The 17,953-nt window shown below is 43.8% G+C and overlaps 1 protein-coding gene across 1 annotated transcript in view; it reads right to left on the bottom strand.

Annotated features, from left to right (window-relative positions):
• Nucleotides 1–17,953, bottom strand: part of FBXO36 (F-box protein 36) — a 51,634-nt gene that overhangs the window by 18,906 nt on the left and 14,775 nt on the right. The window lies entirely within an intron of this gene.

Raw genomic sequence — 17,953 nt, 5'->3', positions numbered from 1 at the left:
TTTGGCTTGAAATAACCTTTTTAATAAATTCCTCTTTCATTAAACTTTGAATTATCTTCACGGTGGTATTTCAGTCAGGCCAGGTCAAGCAACTAAATCCTTGACTAAGTGGAAGCTTCCAGAACAACTGGAGTACGAGGCACTATACTGGACATATTATGCTTTCCACGGCTTCTTATTTTGTTCAAAAAAGGTAGAGACATTTGTACAGTTCTACATGTCAGCCTTATTGCCTGCACATAATTCATATCATCAGCAAAAGACTATTTCTGACATTCTTTATCCTAATTAACGGACCCTTTGGTTCAGATTCACAAGGTAATATTTGAAGAGTTTGTTCAAGGTCCTCCGGGAGGCACATCCTCCAGGCACAGACACAAGTCAACTTGCACACATGGATAAGAAGGCCACTGACTCCTCTGAGCTATAGAAAGTAAATCACTGAGAATACACCACCAGCCTAAGGGAAGGTGACCGGCTGAAACCAGAATTCAGCCCCCCGCGTGCCTAACTGTAAACACAGGCATTCAAATTTTTTTTAAAGATTTATTTATTGGTGCATACAGGCCAGAGGTGCGGGGGGTTTCACAGAGACAGAGGATTCACAGAGACAGAGTGGGGAACAGGACAAGTGGATCTACTGAAATACACTGCTGAGGGGAGTAGCGGGCGAGACAGGAGAGGTCTGCTGTGCCATGTGGGTAGCTCCCTGGCCAGGGATCAAACTCGTGCTGCAGTGGCTGCCCATAGCTTCACAGTGCTGCGACTTAACCTTTGGTCCACCAGGAAGGCCCTGGCGTTCGATATTTTAAATCATCGGTAATCATTAAGAATTGCATACTTCTTGCCATAGACATTCTCCAGTCACATCATAAAGAAGAATCATCACTCTACTCAGTAAACAGTTTACTGAGAAGAGGAACATGCCAGACACCACACTCCATGGGGGCATTCTGGATCTTTCTCAGCACCTGTCAAAGAAACACATTGTAACTCTGCTTTCTTCTACAGACTGTTGTTATTCTATCAGGTCAAATTTCTCCCTGGTTTGGAAATCATATATAATTAGGGGATTTTGCATAGCAGGGTTGAGATACTGTGTCATGGAGAGTTTATGAAACGATCTTTTATTAGGTGAAGAAGGATTTTGGTATCTGAAAGGAAAGAAATGGAGAAGCAAGGACTGCAAGGGTAAATTACTTATAATTTTATCTTCTCAAAATCTCACATAGCACTGGTACCCCAAAAAGTAAAAAGATGGGGCTTTTAAAAAATTAATTATTTTCATAATATATTTTACCACCAATTTAGACTATAAACAATTATATGTTCAGGTATAAATGTACATTGATATGCATTTCTCTGTGTATCTGGTTCAATTTGCCTAAACCCAGCAAAACCTAGATTTTCAGCTATCATAAATTTTACTCTGGAATGATAGTTATTTTTATCATGAGGAATAAAAGCAGCATTATTAGTTACAGAAAAAAAAATGAGTGTGAAGCTGAAAAGACAATGAAATAAACTAGAAATTTTAATATAGAACCGACTACATTGAACTATTTCTTCAATAATTCAGACATGAAGCTGCCCTTGGAGAGTTGAAGGAATAGACTTCAAACACCACAGACATCATCAGGAATCAGTAGTAGATGTTCGTCTCCCCCCTGCTCATTTGCCCCCCTGCCCTTCCTAGGTGAGTTCTCATTTGTCTGGTAGCCTCTCTGTGCTGCACAGCTTGTGTTCAAGCATAGGCTTCATCGCTAACTCCTGGGGGCAGGACATGATTGGTTTAAGTCATATTTTGTAGGTGTTATTTTTTACCCCTGCCAGGGATTAGTATGGGCATATGATAAACTTTTGGCCAGTGAGACACCAGAATTCTGCATGGGCTCCTGGGAAAGATTTTATCATAAGAAGAGACATAACCCATTTGACGACACTGTTTTTTGTGCTTTGCTGTGATGACTGGAGTCATTGCAGCCATGTTGTGACTATGAGGGAAGACAGCTTGAGGTGAGCGCTGTCACCTGGAACAGAGAAGAGCCCAGAGCCCTGGTACTGTATTGGGAACCCCTTTTCCTTTGGATGCATGTGTGGAACTAACACTGTATTTCATCAGATCTAATGTGCCACCCATTGTATGCCATAGAGCTATTTTATATAATGTGTAGAAAGAAACAACACTCAAGGAGTCTGAAACACAATTTTTTATCACTTATTTAAAGTTACTGAAAGAACTCTTTCGTTCTTCACAGACATGTATTTTATTACATTATTTTAGCAATGCTATTCATTAATTGTATTGATTCTATTAACATGTGTAACATTCATTTTAATATAAATTTCGACGAACCTTGTGTATACCTAAAAAATGGAAAACAGAAGTGGAATAAGTAGATGAAGGTGTTCCTAGAACTTCTCCTTATTCAGAGTCAGATTCTTCTGGAGCACGTTGTGAATGAGAGTCTTCAATGCTTCAGTCAGAATATTGTCTTCATTTTGCAGATGTACATCCTTAAGCAGATCTGTTAGAAAACGTATATATGAAGTAAATATTTGCCTGAAAATGTCCATATTTCCTCTCAGGTACTTGTCCTCTGTTACTGTTACTCAGGGTGAGAACCAGTGGCCAGCACAGGTGATGTCCAGGTGTACCCTCAGATCATGCTTTCTCCACTGGGAGCTGCCTCTATAGACAATGCTGGTTCTTTCTCTCTGGGAAGTTTTTTGCCATCAGCAGGCTACACGCTCCTGTTCCTGAAGTATCCACACCTTCTCCAAGAGGTTATGACTCTCAGCTGAGTGAAGGAGAAAAAGAAAAGATGGCCTTGTTACCTATGGTCCACCTTCCTGCAGCATACGGAACAGAGGCTTTTTGCCACTGCTACATCTAGAACCTTTAAAGTTCTCTTTTACCCCTTTTCAGTAGTTAGCCATCTTACACACACTAATAATTCTTAATAGTAAATTGTCACTGGTAGCTGTGTGGTTTCAGTGGACCTTGTTTGAGATTCTTGGTACATCGTCTGTTACTCATTATGCAGGGTGCTTGATAAGAGCTTTTAATCTGTTCACATGAAGTGTATGTCTAGCACATATTCTAGTGCATTTTTTCCTAGAAGGCCTTTATTTCCCAAATATTGTATCTCCTGGTTTAATTCTTTAATTTTATTATCTTTTCCTCCCTATTGTCCATCTTTTGGTTCTTTTCTTCTAGGATATTTTCTCAACTTTATCTCCTAGTGAGTTTTTCACTTTTCCTATTATCATATTTTTCTAAACGTTCTTAGAAATTTTCTAAATATATTTTTTTTTTATTTTGTGCTGTTCTTCTTTCATAGATGACTTCTTGTTCTTCTGAACAAAGCATTGATGAGTATTTTCTCTGGTTTATGCATTTTTTAATTTCCCCAAAATTATACTCCTGTTTTTTGTTGTTATTGTTGATTTGCTTTGGTTTTCCTCAAAAGTCTACTAATAGTTTGTTCTCTGTGTGTCTTCAGGAGTGGGGCACTAGGAAGCTGATTGGAAGCCCTGGGCATTGGGAAAGGCTTTCTCTCCCAAATGTTGGGGGGTTTCATAATCTCTGTTTGCCTACTCATAGGTTCATATCTTCTAGGAGGATTAAAATGAAATGATGCAGGTGAAGGTGTTCAGAGTATTAAACACATCTTCCTGCTCTTTTCTCACCCAGTTATTGCAGGAATTTGTTGCATAACAGGCCCAGGATACACAAGTATTTCCCTAGGAAGCAGAGTCACTCTTGGAGATCCGGTGGAGGAACTTGATTGACCCCACAATTTCCTAAGTCTGGAGAGGGTGGCACCATGCCCACTTCAGGAAGACTGTGTGTCAGGGCCACGCCAGTTAATTCTAACCCACACGATGCAGAGGCCTGACCCCAAAAAACCAGCGTGGCTGCCAGATGAGCATGCTACAAATTTCAAGGAAATTCGAAGTTCTCCAAGACTGAACCAAAAAAAAAAAAAAAAAAACACACACACAACTAAAAACCCAAAAACCTCCAAACATAGATGCAAGTAGAGCCCTTGGGGTTTTATTTATTTATTTATTTATTTATTTATTTATTTATTTATTTATTTATTTATTTGTGTTTGTGTGTTTGTTTTGCACTATTAACATGATTTGATCTTCTGGAACAATGCCTGGAAAAAATAAAAAATAAGACAAGCTGGAACTCACTTTCCAAAACCTGGGTATGAGCAGGAAAAGTGACTGCGCAGGTAGGAAGTCCTGGGAGTCTGTGGCTCCACTCCCCAGGGTGTCTGAGGAGGCAACTGACCCTCAACCTGTCAATTGTTTCTTTGTGAAATCACTGTTTACAACTTCAGGGTATCTGGGCTTCCCCTTCTAGTGCAAAATAGTAATCAACTGGTTAAAAAAAAGTCTTTAAAAATTTCCCCCAAGTGCCTGTCTAAGTCCCTGGCAGGAACAGAGCTGACGTGTTGTCTCTGGATTCGGCCACATTTGCCATCAGAAGCACAGCCTCTGCCTCCCTCCCCCTCCACAGTGGGGCTGGTTATGATTACTCTTGTCACTTGCCCACTTCCTAACTCTGCTCTTTCCAAGGCATCTCCAGGTAGCGCGCCGCCACTCACAAGGGGCCCTTCATGCTTTTTTTTTCTGCGGCTTTTCCAGGTTCTGTCCACACGTAATGCTTCCCTTTCCCCGACAGTGTCTGCTCTTCTTTGTAAAACACACCAGCTGCTGAATACTTACATCGACATAATTTCAGCCCTTAAGTGCCGGCCAAAAAAAAAACCCACTGAGACACTTGTGTTTCTGGGAATAAATATTTCTTTTTTTTTTTTTTCCCAATAGTTGAAATTTTCTTTTTTTTTCTTAAATATTTCTTAAATATTAAACTTATCAAAATTGAATGGCCTTTGATGGGACCTTTTTAAAAAAAAAGATTTATTTTTTATTTATTTATGCATACAAGAACTGGGGTGTAGGCCAGGGGTGCAAGCCAGGGGTGCAGGGGGTGAGAGTATTCACCAGAGACAGAGTGGGGAGCAGAACAGGCAGACTGACTGAAATACACTGCTGAGGGGAGCAGCGGGCTAGTTGGGAGAGGTCTGCTGCACCATGTGGGTAGCTCCCTGCCCTGGGATCAAACTCATGCTGCAGTGGCTGTGGATAGCTTCATAGTGCTGAGAATTAACCCCTGTGCCACCAGGGAGGCCCTGATGGGACCTTTCTTAACTTCTATTATGGACTGAACAGCCTTTCCTCCAATTCCTCTGTGGAAGCCCTAACCCCATAATGTGACTGCGTTTGGGGATGGGTCCTCCCAAGCGTAATTAAGGTTAAATAAGTCCAAGGGTGAGGACCCAATATGACAGATGTTCCCATAAGAAGTGGAAGACGCTAGGGAGGCAGGAGGACAGAGGAAAGGCCATGTGAGGACAGAGAGAGAGTGGCATCTGCCAGCCACAGAGAGAGGCCTCAAGAGAAAAAAACCTGCCACCGCGTTGATCTTGGACTTCAGTCTCCAAAACTATAAGAAAATACATTTCTATTGCTTAAGTCACCTAGGCTGTGACATTTTGTTACGACAACCCTAGCAAATGGATAGAGCTCCCAGCGATGATACAAACAGCAAGGGCTCTTATCGGCTGCCTGCCCTGCGCTTTAGGTTTTATCCCATCAGTCCTCACGGCCCCAGGAGGTCAGTGCCACTCTGTGTCTTACAGGTGAATAAGAAGAGACCCAAGGCAGTATGGAAAAATTTGCCCTAATCCATTCCACTGCCCGGCGGGATTTGAATCCAGGTCTGATTCAAAAGCCTGTAAGTCTGTTGAGCAGATGACACCTGCTGAGCTGGTGGCGCTGGTGGGAAGACACAGCCTGAACTTTTCACATCCGTGATAACAGAGGGGAGCAGCGGTGTTTACAGTCCTAGGCACACTTGTCCACAAATCATTGCTCTTGGGTCCTGAATGGGTTTTGCTCTCGCAGTTGATGTGGGTGTGACTGATGTGCTGAGAAGTCACGGCATCTCCACACTCTCCTGCCCAGAGGGACAGCCACGGTTCTGGGCAAAACATACTGAAGCTGCTGGAGCAGGCAGACGAAGGAATATTTATGTTGACTTGGAGCAGATGAGCAAGTGGCTTTAATTACTTAGGATCTGCAGCGTCACACGAAGGTAAAAAAAATAGCTGGACACCCAAGAAACAAAACTTTTCTCTAAATGACAGTGTTTTTGAACAGGCGCTAAGTGACCTCACCCCCAAGTGCATTCCCCAAACCTCACGTCAGTCATCTTGGCTCCTCCCCATTGGCTCTGCTGAGGCTGGTCCCAGCTTCAGGGGAGCAGCATGCCCTCGGTGCCAGCAAAGGTGGGAGGCCCTGTATCCCATCCACTCGGGCTCTCACGCACAGGTGAGCAGTGGGGTTGCAGCAGCCTCCTCTGGTCCCTCTGTGGCAGTGTCCCCAGCAATGTCCTAGGAGGCACGGGCAGCCAGGGTCGCTCTTAGGCCTCCTCTTGTCATGCGTGGGTGGTGGAGGTCCCTGAGGCCTCTCAGTGTTTTCTTGGCCACCTGTCTCTCGTCTTCCTCACCTGGGGGCAGCCAAAGGAGGAGGTCTACTCAGCTTCCAGAGGGTCAGTCTCCCTGGGGAGGCTACTGGGTTTTTGACTTTCTCCCCCAAACCAGTTTGGAAGGAAATGACAAGGGAGTCTCCCCGTGGACTGGCTGCCCCTAAATCCTCTTTCCTTCCACCCATATCCCTCCTCCCTACTGCAATCTGGTGGTTTGCTAGTCAGAAAATCAGAGAATGGGAAGGTGATGCTGTGTATTCTCACAATCTATAGTCGGTGTCCAAAACTTTCTGCCCCCCATTCTCCATCCAGGGTTTGGACTTTTGAAATTTAAGATCCTAGGTCCTTGATTCGTGAGACTTCATCTTGGGAATTCCCTCAGGGCAATAAATGAAACTAGTTTAGGGAAAGAAAGCAAAGACCGGGAAAAGATGAAGAAAGTCCTCAAACAAACCCAAATTTTCACCTGGCCTGCAGCCTGGTGTGATGGCATGAAGTTCCAAATACACGATTTTATCAGCATCACGCTCTACCCAGCCTTCAGAGACACAATTTTAAATAAAGCAATACCTAGAAACACATTAAGTAATGTAGTGATTAAAATCATGTATGAAATGTTCCCTTGGGGAGAAGAAAAACATTTTCTTGGGAAAAAAAAAAACACATTTACTAAAAAAAAAAATTTTCCCAAATTAGATCTGCTAAAAAGTGTCCCAAGATGGAGTTACTTAGGCTAACTCCCATGTCACCAGACTAGACTTAATTAGTCTTGCCTTCTCCCCAAAAGGGAATGTCAAGCCAGGCTATTGAGAGTCACCTGGTCAGCACTAGTGGGGTCATCTGCCTGATAGGCCCATCGCCCCCTAAAGGAACGTGACCTTGCCACAACCCATTCCCTCATTCTGGCTCCCTTCTGCCTGGAAAAGGCCTTCCATTTTTTTTTTTTTTTAAAGATTTATTTATTTATACAAGAACCGGGGTACGGGCCAGAGGTGCGGGAGAGTGAGAGGATTCACCAGAGACAGAGTGGGGAACAGAACAGGCAGACTGACAAAATACACTGCTGAGGGGAGCAGCGGGCAAGACAGGAGAGGTCTCCTATGCCATGTGGGAGTCTCGCTGGCCGGCTGGGATTGAACCTATGCTGCAGAGGCTGCGGACAGTTTTACAGTGCTGCACTCAACTGTCTGCGCCACCAGGGAGGCCTAAAAGGTCTTCCATTTTGAAGCTCCTTGGAGCCCCTTTCTGTCTGCTGGATTGGAGGCTGCCTGACCCCTGAGTCACTGAATAAAACCAATAATATCTTTAAAATGCACTCAGTTGAACTTTGCTCAACACATCCATGACTGCCGTGCAAATGTTGGCAAGGATTTTCATGTCAATATTTATGAGGTTCCATTCCCAGGCTCAAGTTTAACAGCTGGCCAAAGCACCCAGCACCCTGTCTGCTTAAACTAGACTGGCACTGAGCATTTGATAAACTATCCAATCTAGATCTTTCCTGGTTTTCAATTCCTGGCTTCTGACTTTGGACAGAACGGCCTTATTCCCACACTTTCTATCCCTCCTATACTCTCCTGTGGACTCAGCTCTTGATTTTTCCTTTGGGCTGTGGATTTAATACAAGCTTTCGTCCCCTAGCTCTGGTTGGCTCTCCTGGGCCAGTTCCACCATTCTAGAGGTCAAGGAAGCTCCGGGAAGCTGCCTGCTAAGATTCACTTTTCCTGAGACAGAGTGACGTCAAATTTCCTTGGGTGGGCTGCCATCTGTGTGTCTCCTGTTTTTTTCTCCTGAGAAAAAGCAAACTTTTTCTCCTTTTTTTTTCTTTTTATTTTTAGAGTGTTCAGTAGGCAAAATTTTATTTTATTCTTTATTCTTTTTTTTAAGATTTATTTTTATTTTTGCATACAAGAACTGGGGTGTAGGTCAGAGGTGCCAGCAGTGAGAGGATTCACCAGCGACAGAGTAGAGAGCAGAACAGGCGGATCCACTGAAATAAACTGCTGAGGGGAGCAGCGGGGAGTCAGGAGAGGTCTGCTGTGCCATGTGGGTTGCTCCCTGGCTGGGGGATCAAACTCAGGTCACAGTGACTACCGATAGCTTCATAGTGCTGAGACTTAACCCCCTGTGCCACTAGGGAGGCCCTATTTTTTCTTATAACATTGTTCATTTTTGTACAATACTTGATTTCTCTCCTAAGGTGTAGTCCCCACAGTTTTCTCACCACCGCAGCACCCATGATCCATCACCACAGTCCCTTGTGCTTTTCCCTCCCCTGTTTTGACCCCTCTCCTGCCCCTCCCCTGCTATATGCCTCAGAGCTATGGTTTGCCATTGAGTTTTTGTCTTTTTCCTGACAATTTGCTCAGTTTCCCTGTATTCCACCTATACGAAACCATTTGATAATTTTCTTTTTCCTTCTGACTTATGTCACTGGACATAATTCCTTCCAGCTCCATCCATGTTGCTGCAGATGACATGAGTTTATCTTTTTTGATCACTGAGTAGTATTCCATTGTGTATATAGACCACATCTTCTCGATTATGCATCCGTTTGGGGACATTTGGGTTGTTTCCATATCTTAGCTATTGTAAATAATGCTGCAATAAACATAGGTGTGCAGGTTTCCTTTAAAATTAGGGTTTTTGTGTCCTTTGGATGGATTCTTAGGAGGGGGATTGCTGGGTCATATGGTAGCTCCATTTTTAGTATTTTGAGGATTCGCCACACAGCTTCCCATAGGGGTTGGACCAGTTTAAAGCAAACTTTTTCAATGTACAGTTCATGCATTGTCTCAGATTCTTCATCCCATCAGGTGCCAACGCTCAACAAACTGTTCCACATAGACTCATGGACACTGCTACTGCTTAAGTCAGCAAAGATAACATTCGTGCCTTCATTGGGAAGCCATTCATCCATTCAACAAATATTTATTGTCAACCATATGCTAGGAATACAGATGAAATGATTGAAAGTCCCTCTCTCCATGTGCTTACCCTCTAGGAGGAGGAGAAGAACCATGTAGATTTGCTGATTTCTTTATTGTGTAGTACATTTGTTTCCCAATCCCAACACCCAAGACAGAAATCTGGAAGAGTGTATACTTTTCTTCATCCCTTCACTACCCCCCAGCTCATCAGTCACTGAGTCTCAATTCAACTCCTAAATCTCTCTCTAAATCTTCTCTATAATCCCACCATTAGCCTTAGTTCGACCGTGATGGAAATATTTACCCATGAAATTGACAGTTTCTACCAATCAGGGCTAGTTCCCCTGGAGAGCCAGCTATAAAACATTTACTAGCACATCACCGATTAAGGATCTTACATGCTTTCCCCTTGGACAGGTAAGAGGTTTTCTGCTTTCCAGGCCCCACACCCTCTTTGATTCTCTTACAAAACACTTCTCTTTAGATATCTGCTGCCAAAACGCTCCTTGTAAAACATAGGTGTGAACCTGTCTCTCCTGTGCCTGCAACTCCTGCAGAGCTCTCCAACCCTTTCAAGGCATTGGTATTGCATCTGAAACACTCCTTGGTCTTGTCTATCTGGCCTTACCTTATTTTTCAGTCTGCCTCATACCCATGCTCATATTTGTCTGTCCCTTCTCTGTGTTTTTGCTTAGGCTGTTCCTTCCGCATGGAAGACCTAGCTAATTCTCAGCCATCTCACATGATGATTAAGGCATGCTACTTTGAGGTCTCTTTGCAAGTTCAGGTTGATTAGATGCCTCTTCTGTGTGCTCTCACAGAAACCTGGCCAGGAATCCATCAGAGTGTGTGAGCCACCTCCCTGAAACTGGTTCACTTGTTGAGTTTCCAGTTAACTAGCTTTGGTCTATGACCTCTCTCCAATCCTGGAAGACAGGATTCTCTGTAGGTCTGTTCCTGGCCCGTCCCTTATGTTACTGGGTAGACTTTACACAATCTTCCGGGTGATCTCATCCCAAAACTTCTTCCTTGGCTTCCTACCCTCTACACGTGGATGATTCACCGTTTGTATCTCCAGCCTAGATCTCTTGGCCTAATGAACATCTCTGCCTGGATATGCTGCCTTAACATATTTAAAACAGAATTCAATACCTCCCCCAACTGTCCTCCTCCTGGATTCTTGTGTCACGGGTGGCACTGTCAGCAGTCGGCAAACTCCAGTCATTAAGCCAACTATGCCCACAACTGGAGTTAAGAATGGCTTCTACATTTTTAAAAAGGACACCAAAATAATAAGCACAAAGAATGTACATTTAGGCCTACAAAGCCTAAAATATTTTCTAATTTGGCCTATTCTCTTTGGCCAGAAAAGGTTCGCCAACCTACAGGGCATTACCTTTTGCCAAATAACCTGAGAATCCATGAATAACTCACTAATTCATTGTTAGAATTAGCAAAATGTGGGGCACTGGTCAGGCTACGCATGCGCCTTATTCTCATATCAACCTTGACTGTCAAGACCGCTTGGGCTTCACTTAACAGAACACCCTGACCAACAGGCTGAAAAGGAGCCTAGTGTCGTGGGGGGCACAGGCACAAAACCGCCAGCGGGTCAGCCATGTCCACCCGGACCTAGGGCTTTCCATTGTTCTGCTTTCCAAGCTTAGGCTTCAAGGAAAGCCAGCCCCATAGTCACAAGTTATCTGCCAGTGGCGTTTAGGGCTCCATGTGCTCTGATTTACAGCGGCTGAGAGAAAGCATCCCCCTTCCTCCACTAGGGAATAAGAGCAATTCCCACCTCATGACTGAGCCAAGTAGGCCATGGGCCCATCCCACTGTCTATGGTACAACTGTCTTACCCCAATCCAAACAGTAACCCAGTCTCCAATTTATTTTTCCCTTCTAAATATCTCAAATTTATTTCTATTCTTTATAATGATATCTAGGATTCATAAGGTCCTAGAAAACAAGGACAAGTAGCTTCTCCTCCATAAAGGTTAATTACACGAATGAGTAGAGAAACTTCACTCACGTGCCAGAAATTTCACAGTTGAGGAAAGTGAGGTTCAGAGGGCACAGAGCAGGCCAGGGCTAATTTAGGTCTCACCCCAAAGCGCGCATTGCCTCAGTTATACGGTGTCTTCTTCCTCCTGTTTTGTCATCTTCTCCCCTTTCCTTGGCGCCTTCCTCTTAACCTTAAACATGCTTCACAAACACGACAGTCCTTGGGCCGCGCTTTTGCTGTAACTTGAGCATCTCTGCCTTTGTCTTTATAAGGCAGTTTCTGAAAGCATCCTCCATTTTCCTTGGCTTTCTCATTTCTCATTCATATCCATCATGTTACTGAATCCCTCTTGCAAATATTACCAGGATCCTACCAACCTCCATAGCTTAGGACACCCATCTTTATGTTACTGTGCTCTGCAGCATTAGACACCTTCCTGCTTTCCTCTTCTTTGCAGAACATTCCCAGATTGCCAGGTTAAGGTCTCCTAGGAGCTCTTCCCTGCCTCACAGGATGGCCTAGAATCCCTTCTTTACATCCCAGAGGGGCCTTCAATGGCCCAGATTCTACTCACACCCCATGGTATCCGCTGGAGAGGTCTGTGCAGTGGACATGTGTAGACCAGTGAAGTATAAGTATTTGTTTATTTTTCTGTGGCCATGACTGGCCTCCTCCAGAACACTCTCCAAGACTTAGAGGGTTTTTTTGTGGGTTTTTTTTTTGTTGTTGTTGTTTTTTACCTGCAGCATGCCACAGGGTAGAAAGAACAAAGTTGAAATCAACAAGTGCTTGTCGAATAAATTAATACATTGACTTTCCAGTGGCCCATAGCCAGTAAGTAGCAGAATTCAAATTGAGTAAGGTCAGAGATTTTTCTAGTAGACTACATCGTTGAAGCTGACATTGTTTTCTACATATTGAAACTCATTCATGTGTGAAATATAAACTACATAAATCTATACTTTGGAAGATACAAAACTATGTAAATACTATTTATATTTTACTTTATCTTTATAGATTCATTTTAATAAACATTTAGATTTACTTTACATGAATTGATTTCTATCGAAACCTCTCTTTATTATATACCCAGCTTGCATTTATGTGTTCGTGTTCATTTAAAAGTCAAAAAGAATAAACTAAAGATACCAAGCAATCTAAAAGTTTACAAATCCTTGCTATGAAATCACCACAAAAGCACTTTTCTGTGAGTGAGCTATTTTCTGTTAAATGAAATACAGCATTTTAATCACAGTTAATCATATTAAACACATTTTAAAACTGTAAGTCTGTCATTCAGCCACATCTTCTGATTTTACAGCAGACAAGAGAATTTTAAAAGGGGCTAAATAATCTCTGCCGGTAGTCTTTCTTCTTCTTTTTTAAATACTGAGTGAGGGCAGGCGCAGGGGAAATCAACAAATAAAAATGAAGGAATTATCATGCAGCATTCCTTAAATGGTCATGAAAGATATTAAACCCCACAAAAGGGCAAAAAACTTTTCAGGTTGGGCTTCAGACTATTTCAAATTGGCAGGCGATCCCTCAAATTAAAAAAAGAAGGAAGCTGACATTGTTTTAGAATTTTCCAGCAGAAATTGGGAAATACTGCAATAAACAAGTCTACCGGTAAATCCTGGGTGAGGGGCCCTCACCTCTTCTAAGTGCCCTAGAATTTTATTTCCATTTAATTGCCATGAATCTCCTCGAACAAATACATCGCATTTCCTCATAAATGAAGCGTTTTTTATAACAACAACAAAAAAAAACCCCAAAAATATAAATGACTCGAGATAGGTGTGGGGGATTAAAAACTACACAGATACACCCTGAGGAGGGCGCCCACCTTTAAAAACTCAAAACTTGATGCCATTAGTGAGTTCTTCCACTGTGTGCATAAGTATCTTGTTAGATTTACTAATACTTACTGTGGATATATTTCTAAAGAAAAATCAAAACAAGGTGTCCTAGGTGACTGAGGTTTACCCTGAAACTATAAATAAATTTCCTTACTCCACCCCAACCCCCCCAGATCTGTGAAAAGTGACATGAAAAATAGGAATATATTATTTACTAAGGTGCTCATCTAAGTTTCCATTATATTTTCAGTAGGAAGTGTAAAAATCTGCCAATTAGGATGTCTCCACCTACTGTGGACAACCACAGAAAGGTGAGTCAGTTTTCCTGGAGTGTGTTTTATTCATTTGACTTTTACCAACAATGGCCACACCTCTTCCTCAACAGTTAGCTGGCAGAATGCCCCTTTTTCTTTCCTTAGTGAAATTATATTGATTTATTGCTGATTTATTGTATTATCTCCATTTCAGAATATAGCTTCACACTTCCGTGTGTGTATAAGCACCTTATCCACCGCCAAAGTTCCAGTGCCCAGATATCAGGTGGGCCCCTCCCCCCACCCCCTCTGGCTCCCCTGTCCTTCACCCCCAAATCCTGCCCTGCTCCCCACTTCCCCTCTGCCCTAACCCCCACCCATCCTCCTCCGTGCTGCTCTTCCCCAAGATTATTTTCTTAATATTTTCTAAGAGAACATTTTAAAACATTAAAGGTCTTTATAATCTTCACAATATTAAATCTGATAATAAACATCTTACGTTATGATTTTAAAATGGGGAGAAAATAAAAAAAAAAATCCCCAAATCTAAAATCCCAATTCTAGGCATCCAAGAGGAAGGGTATTCTTGCAGACCTTCCTCAGACATTTCCAGACGGTTCATAGGTTTACAGAGGGGTTTGTGTGCACACGTATATGCACACATACTAAATGTATATGAATAGAATAATGATGAACAGGATTATTTATAATCTCCTTTCATCCTCTGTCATAGACATCTATTCATGTGATGGCTAAATATAACATCATCATTTTTAGTGCCTTCAGTGCTCTCTACAGCATACTGAAGTAGACAGAATTACTTAATTCTCGACTGAGGGACTTTCAGTTATAGCCCCCTTTTGGTTATTATAGACAACGTTGTGATGAATATCTGGCCTTTGTGTCATTTCAGATTTGTGTAACTGCCTCTTGAGGGCAAATCCCCTGAGGTGGGAAGCCAGGGCGAGGATGGCCACACTCACTCTTGAGCTAAATACGGCTGAACTGCTGCTGGGCAGCTCAGTGTCAGAGCCAGGGCAGCTGCAGCGATGGGCATATCCATGCAGGTGGCTTCCTTAAGACAGAGGTGTATGTAAGGGAAGGCGCCTGGGAGCTGGGGGACCCGAACCCTCCCTCCTGGGGCTTCATCCTCCTCAACCTTGGCTTCCAGCTGCTGCTCCAGTCCTACCCATGGGCTCTGCACCCCAGGCAGCAGGAATGAGGAGCGGCTTGAGGGCCGCTTCCACAGATTCTTCTGTGAGGCTGCCAGTATCTTATTGGCCAGAATTTGGTCCTGGGTCCCTACATTGAGCTACAGGGGACACTGAGCAATGCAGTCTTTTGTCTGGGGTGCTCACCTGTTCTACTAAAATTCAAACCATCTTTTACCAAGGACAAGGGAAAGTGGGTTTGGGAGGGACAAATAACTTATACTCCTGTCAACAGTTCCCAAGCCTCTCCCAAACTTCTGTGCCTGCTGCAAATGCCTGTCATTAATCAACAAAGAAATATATTTAAACCACCCTCAAATAACCGATGTAGCTTAGGCCAGTCACATTAGTGACATATACTTCTCCCCCACACACAACGTAAAAAACATGCTAATTTGGGGACACGAGTGTTTCTGGCTGTGTCCCGGGCTGCGTGTTAAGCTCTGTCCTTAGCTGGCTTCTATCCGCCCTCTAGCTAATTCCATCCACTGCTTTAAAGGCAAATGTGTCTGTATTTCTCCAGAATCCTACTAAATTACCCAATTTCTTGCTGGGCAGGTCTACCTGGATAATCCGATGGCATCTTATACTCTACCTGAAAACAACTGAGCTCATCATCTGTTCTTAGAAACCTGCCTATTGCTCTTCCTGTGTCCCGATGGCACTTGAGTCATTCTAGACTCTTATCACTCCATCATCACAAAATATTGACTCTATGACCACAGCCTATTCATTTCATCTCCTTAACAATGCTTGCCATTCCTTCCCTACCCCCCCCCCCCCCCCACTGTGCTGTGCTCTTGGGGATCATGATACAATCTCCTAGGAGGACTCTCCACCTCTACACAAGACCCATCCAGGTTATTCTCCACAGGGGCAGCCAGCCAAAGGCCTCTCGCTCGAATGCTCAGCTGCTCTTGCCTGCGCGCCACATTTCAACACATCACCTCCAGTTCTACAACTTCATATCACAACTCAGTCCTTGCTACGATGGAGCCCTCCTGTCTAGAATTCTTCCTACTTCACACTTCCTTCCCTGGAAAGCATCTGTTCCTTTTAAAAATCAGATCCCATAGTCTCTCCTGAATAAAACCCTTCCCCACCCAAACCCCCACCTTGTGGGCTCCATCCTGGCTTTGTGCCACTTTTGTGCTCTCTACTTATAAACTATTAGAGCACATAGGATTAATGTTTTTTAATCCTGCAGGTATTTACTGCATTCCTACATCATTCTCAGCGCTGGCTACAGAACAGGGGGACTTTTGCAGACTTTCCTCTTCACAGCTCACTATTGTTAAGGTTAATTTCCATTCATCACTTCATTAGGGATTTTCTCAGTCTCATTGAGATGCTAAGAAACTGATGTGGCCTTGTAGCTGATCACCTCAAGAGACATTTTCTTCAGTGTTGTCTTCTCCCTTTTGCTTTGTAATTCCATGTTGACTACATCTATCCAGAGTCACTTGGGTGTTTAAGGTGGAAACATTTGGGGGTAACTTATATTTGACTTGTTATTTCTTAAGCTTTTTTTCTCACACTTACCCCCCCAAAAAAGGCCAGGTTAGGGGGATTCCTGGCAGAGATGGTGTGTCAGAGAAAAGGTGAAGAACTCAGCAAAGACTGGGAAAAGGGTTTTCCAGGTGGAGGGGTGGTGTAAGTAAAGACCGAAGGGACAGAATTTCAAAAGATGACAGTCTTGCAAGGGTAGAGCCCACACACGGGGCTGCCCAGGATTCTGCACAGGACACCTGAGACTCAGCAGAGCCCTGAGCCCTTGCTGTGCCCCCCTGGGTCATACATGTGCCAGGGAAGTGCAGTTCTCAGGTCTTGTTACCTGACTCTGCTTCCCTTCTCCCAGGGCCGCACTGCAAGATTTCTACTCTCGCTTCCTTTTCAACATCCCAACTTCTGCTTTCGCCTTTATGGTCTATCCCAAACAGAAATAGTCTTGAACTGAAAAGTCTTCAGGAAAGAACATAGACAAAGGCAATCCAGCTACACTGAATGCAAGTTCGGGAGAAATGTGTGATTTAGAGCTGAGTGTTGGAATGCATTCCAGTAGGTCAAAAAGACCCAGGTGTGCTGTTCGGGATTGCTGGTTTCCAGCGACAGAAACTCAGCAGTTTAATCCTACAGATATTTAAGTAGTTTAAGAAACCAATTGGGCTGGGTTATTGTTTTGCAACCATACCAGGCTGGGTAGGTTTACTGTAGGTTCTAGCAATTTGAAGAATTTTGGAGTCATTTTCACAGGCTTTATTTGTTATTATTTTTTAAAGATTTATTTTTATTTATACAAGAACTGGGGTACAGGCCAGAGGCGTGGGAGGGTGAGAGGATTCACCAGAGACAGAGTGGGGAGCAGAACAGGCAAGGCAGATGGACCGAAGACACTGCCGAGGGGAACAGCAGACAAGGCAGAAGAGGTCTGCCGTGCCATGTGGGTATCTCCCTAGCTGGCCAGAAATCAAACCTGCATTGCAGAGGCTGCAGACAGCTTCACAGCACTGCGCTCAACCCGCTTCGCCACAGGGGAGGCCCATTTTCACAGGTTTTAATGGCAGGCAGGGGAAGCCACCAGCAGGAGATGGCAACTTGGGCCCCTGCGAATTTCCACTTGCTCTTTCCTCCGGGCTGTCTCTGGCTTCTTTCATGGTCTCTTCCTCTTGCAGCCTTTGCTTGTCCTTGCTGTCATATCGCTGACCTCTAGGCTCGGGTGTGCACACTTGCACACACGCACATACACCTATGCTCGGGTGTGCATAGTCAGGCACCTTTGCCCCACACCCATGCACCCTCTACATAACAAGGTCAAGGCCGCAGGTGATAGCCCCAGAGGCCAATGGTGTAAAAGCCTGACCAGCTCATTTATCCTGTAGTAATGTATCTTGGAAAGACAGAGGTGTGGCAGATCTTAGACACGATGGGACTAAGGGGGTGCAAGTGACAGATCAGACTACAGGTCCTTTCTCTTCCTTCTGTTTCTGCTTGTCTGTTGTGGGCCTCATTACCTTCTGTAGAGGTGTGTCTAACACGGAGGGCAGCCAGGCAGCGAGACACTCCATGCTATGTTATCCAGCTTGAGGCTTCCCACTTTCTTTGAGGCTGAAAAATCCCAGAGAATGA

The sequence above is a fragment of the Talpa occidentalis genome, unplaced genomic scaffold (genome assembly GCF_014898055.3).
Source record: "Talpa occidentalis isolate TD23 unplaced genomic scaffold, MPIMG_talOcc4v2.1 talOcc4.3, whole genome shotgun sequence".
In the NCBI taxonomy this organism is placed as follows: Eukaryota; Metazoa; Chordata; class Mammalia; order Eulipotyphla; family Talpidae; genus Talpa; species Talpa occidentalis.
The sequence above is the reverse complement of the archived record's forward strand: the minus strand, read 5'-3'. Positions and strand labels throughout refer to the sequence as shown.